The sequence below is a fragment of the Cibotium barometz genome, chromosome 64 (genome assembly GCF_041138505.1).
Source record: "Cibotium barometz isolate CiBa-2024 chromosome 64, ASM4113850v1, whole genome shotgun sequence".
Classification (NCBI taxonomy): Eukaryota; Viridiplantae; Streptophyta; class Polypodiopsida; order Cyatheales; family Cibotiaceae; genus Cibotium; species Cibotium barometz.
In genome coordinates this window covers 27,393,019-27,397,295 of record NC_141109.1, presented here as the reverse complement: position 1 = coordinate 27,397,295, position 4,277 = coordinate 27,393,019, and the positions used below count along the sequence as shown (strand labels likewise).

Here is a 4,277-nt window from a genome sequence, read left to right as displayed (position 1 = left end):
TGTAGGTGTCCGGGAGAGGGTGTGGGCGTGAGACACCTGGGGGTGGAGGTGTCTCGAGGAGAGAGAAAGTGACACATGGGGGTGGAGGTGTCCCCGAGAGAGAGAGAGCGCGACACCTGTGGATAGAGGGTTCTGGGAGGAGGGGGTACGTGTAGGGGTGTGCTGGAGGGTGCGTCTAGGTCGTGTACACGCTTGGGTGTCCCGGGCGGATTGTCGGTTTTTTTCACGGGCGGCGCCCGTGTGGGGCCCACGCCGGCTGCCCGCCGCCCCGGGGGGGGTCAAAAAATTTTATTTGACGAAAATGTCCGGCCTTGCCCCGTGACCATGGGGGCGTGTTCCGTTCGTTGATTAGACGCCTGGATAGTTACTATTTTTGGTCGGAAGTTCGCAGATTTAAAGGCCTAAAAGCTTAATTAAACCCATTCCGAGTACCCGTTTTTAGTTCAGAAAAAACTATTTTAAGCGTAAAATTACACGTAGATTCCAAATTTGGATTCAGAATTACAAATTTCTAAGCAAAAATGGCTTATTTTCCAAAAATAGAAGTTTTTTGATCGGAAAAATGACAAGCTAAGATATATTTTTCAACTCTGAAGCAAGTACAGTGTTATTTACAATGGGTATGTTACAATGTGTTACATTAAGATGCAGCATTTGATGAATAGGAACACCACTTTGCCACCCGGCCCCATTAATCATCGTATTGGTGTCGAGAAACCCTCGGACCCTAGTTGGGAAACTTCTTCAGAGGGGGTCTCCCAGTTCTCTAGCAGTTGCTTCGTCTAGTGCACCACCTACCACCACTGAGAACCCTTCGATTAATATGATTGAGTTAGATTCATCACCCGTGTGAGCCATTACACGAAAGGAGAAAGAGAAGGTTGTTGATGAGGAGAGAGATCCCGAACCTGTTGTTGCTACCCACCCACCCATGTCGTTGTTCCTGTTGTCGACCCTTTACCTCGACCTCGCCACACTCGTCCACGCCCTACTCCAAGTAAGTTGTTTTCCCCCATTCTTTCTTTTGACCTTGTTTTTGCTCTTAATCGAGTAGAGCTCACCATGTCCCTTCCACAATACCTTCTCATTCTCCTTCTAGCCGAGCCCTTTTGAGGAGGTACTGCAGAGCTTTGAGTTCTTCCCGGGGAGTGGGTCCTAATCTTCCTATTGTTCAGAAAGTGGATTCCCTTCTTGCTGAGTGTGAGTGTCCTCGAGTGGAGTGCATGATCCACCAGCTAGTGATTCCACATGCTATTATTGATGGAGGATCAGGCGTCAATGTTTTGAGTTATTCTACCTTTTCCAAACTGGGGTTATCTTTCAATAGAGTTCCTACTACTAGTTTGCGTATGGGTGATCATCGACCAGTGAGAGCTGAGGGTTTCATCCAGGGTTGTCGTGTGTAAATCATGGGGACCGCCATGCACGTGCTCTTGATGGAATGTAAACCCAAGGTGCGAGGTTGTGTCACAATCATCGGAGGCTCTACGGTCAATCATGGTCCCATTCCATGCTAAAAAAATCTCCTGACAATCCAAGCATCACGTTTGGGATACGATGATGCTACACTCCCACACAAATGTTGGGAGCACCACTCGACTACGTGGCCCGCATCTGTGAACCGTTCAGCATTCTACCCCACAGTTGATGATGCCTCAAGGCACATTTCACACACGCGCCCACACCATCATGCTCTCCCTTCCCGTGTGACGAGTGTCAAAGAATGACCAAATCACTGGGATACCAGACTGCACATGCTACCTATAAATCCATAAAACAAAGTCTTAGTTATTGTTTTCTTTAAGATGTTCTAGTGAATTTAGTTTAAATTTTGTGAATATAAGAGAACCATAAGTACTACCTATAGAGCCAATAGAATTGTCGTGAACGACTTGAACTGTGCATCACAACCATCCGACCAAACCCATTGCTGGCCACGTGTGATCCCACAATCTCGTAAAAAATCATCATGGAGATGAAAATAGTGTTACATAAAATGTGCATCATGTGAACAATCATTCATTGATATAGAAACGATACTCTTGAATAATGACACGGGCCTCGGGGCTACTCGCTATCCCACATCTACATGGGCCTCTGCATGTCGATAGCTAATGTGGACCATAATAGCAACCTGGTGAATAGGAATGGAAGATTGCATGGGCACAATGATGCGTCCTTGACTTTGATAGTTCTTTCCTATCCACACTATGGGCGCCCAAAGGAGGGGGGTGGGTTCTTGTGGAAGAGAAGGGGGCTCAGGAAGGGTGGGTTCATGTGGATTATCTAAACTAAGGGGTAGTAGGGGGGAAGAGGGCGGAGGGAGAGGAAGTGGAAGAGGAGGAGCAAGGCTTGGATCATCGCCCCCAATGGCATGCCGGTAACCTTATGCATTAGCCATATGCATAAGAGTTTTAAGTATTTATGTTTTTTCTTGTATAGATGGCAAATAACTTCTGTTGCGATATTACACGTGAAAAAGGAGTCGATATCCCAATAATATTTGTAAGTAAATATTAGCCTCAAATTGTATCTTATCTTTTAATAAAAGAAGGTTATCTTAAATAATAACTTTCTAAAATGTTCATTTGTTTATATATCTATAGCTTGAAATAGTGGACCGCCCCCCCTACACAAGATGAATATGATTTTGCATTACAATGGGGTTTGAAAGCTCTATTTAAAAGGGTGCATGATGAAGGATATATTGTTATTACTAGAGGACATGCTTGGCAAGCATGGCATGTAAGTACATTCCTAAACCCTAAACCTCTTTGTTTTTACAAAACAAACGGATTTTCACTTGTGTTAGTTTTATTATGTTTTAGGATCATGTAACTAGAAACGATGGTGAAAATGTGCACGCAAGAAGCAATGGAAATATGAGAAGCGAAGGGGGCGTAGCTGTAAGGAATAATAATAATCACAATGCATGAGATGTAGACCCCCTCAATGTAGCTCCTAGCTCCTTAGATTTTCATTACGCTTTATCTTGTATATAAGTTTTTTAGAATCATACACTTATGTAATTCCTCCAAGTATTGTAATTCAATTTCGACGTTCTTAAGACCATGAATTGTAATTATCCTTTTTTTTGTATTTGTCAAGTTTTACATTACATTTGTCCATGGTGATGAGTAGGACATGAAGTTGTGTTACTTTTACTGTGTCTACATTAGAAAAAAAAGAGCTGAGGCAGACTGGCGACTCCTGTGAAGACTCCCCAGGCTGTCCTAACTGCTCAGTAGTGAAAACAACATCGTTTTTTTGCTATTGCATAGCACTATTATATCACTGTCCACAGCGATATTATGCTGTATAGCATCAAAAAATGTTATTTTTTTCTCTATTGAGGAGCGAACCCATTGCAACAAAAATAGCATCATTTTTAGCAACGAGATGGGCTGATATTTTTGTACCTTTCTAGTTATAAAAACGCTGCTATTTTTACTGCTAAACCCTCATTCTATTGTAGTGAGAGAGAATGTAGTCATCAATATAGTAATAAGAGAGAGAATTACACATAAGTAGTAATCAATTCTAGTAAACCTTAGAAAGATCATTGGGGGGAGGCCGAAGGAATAATTTTATAAAACCCTAAGCATGCTCATTCAATGATGGAAAATCAAAGGACTTGGGAGTTTATAAAACCTTTAGCATGCTCATCTAAAATTACATGATGTTTTATAGTTTTTCAACATGATGTCATTTTCAATAGTCTAAATCACATCCTGCTTCCTATTGAGCTACTTTACTTGTTTGAGTGATTTAAGTGATACCTTTGTTGCAGTAAAAGATATCACTTGGTTTCTTGTTTGATATAAAAATTAAACTTCTTGTTTGAGACATTTGTGCATAGTAATATTCAAAGAAAAGCACATTGTAAAATATATTAACAACTTAAAAGGATGTACAAAAGTGATCACAACTTCTTTGTGTTTGTATCATATATTTTATTTACATTTCAAACCAAATCACCTAGGTCAAGGGAGCTTAAGGGTGCACTCCATAACTTTTATTTATCTATAATCATTGAACAAGGATTGCTTTGCAATGGAGTAGCTTTGATATTAAGGTTATGCTTGGTAATTTTGTACCAATATTGACTCTTTAAGATTTTTTACGAGGCGACAGAATAATTTCATTTTCATACTCCATGGAGATATTTCCAAAAAATATATGTCTAAAGTGTTTTAATTTCTTGCGCCACCATACCAATAACACTTGAATGGACCTAGGGCCATTCCAGAACCTTTGGTGATAGACTAGAATACTAG

At 41.0% G+C, this 4,277-nt stretch overlaps 1 long non-coding RNA gene across 1 annotated transcript; it reads left to right on the top strand.

Moving 5' to 3' along the window:
* Positions 1–2,377: 2,377 nt before the first annotated feature.
* Positions 2,378–3,118, top strand: LOC147603475 (uncharacterized). The gene is made up of 2 exons (XR_015265639.1): positions 2,378–2,745; positions 2,829–3,118. It is a non-coding gene; the product is annotated as an uncharacterized LOC147603475 (long non-coding RNA).
* The last annotated feature ends 1,159 nt before the right edge of the window (positions 3,119–4,277 follow it).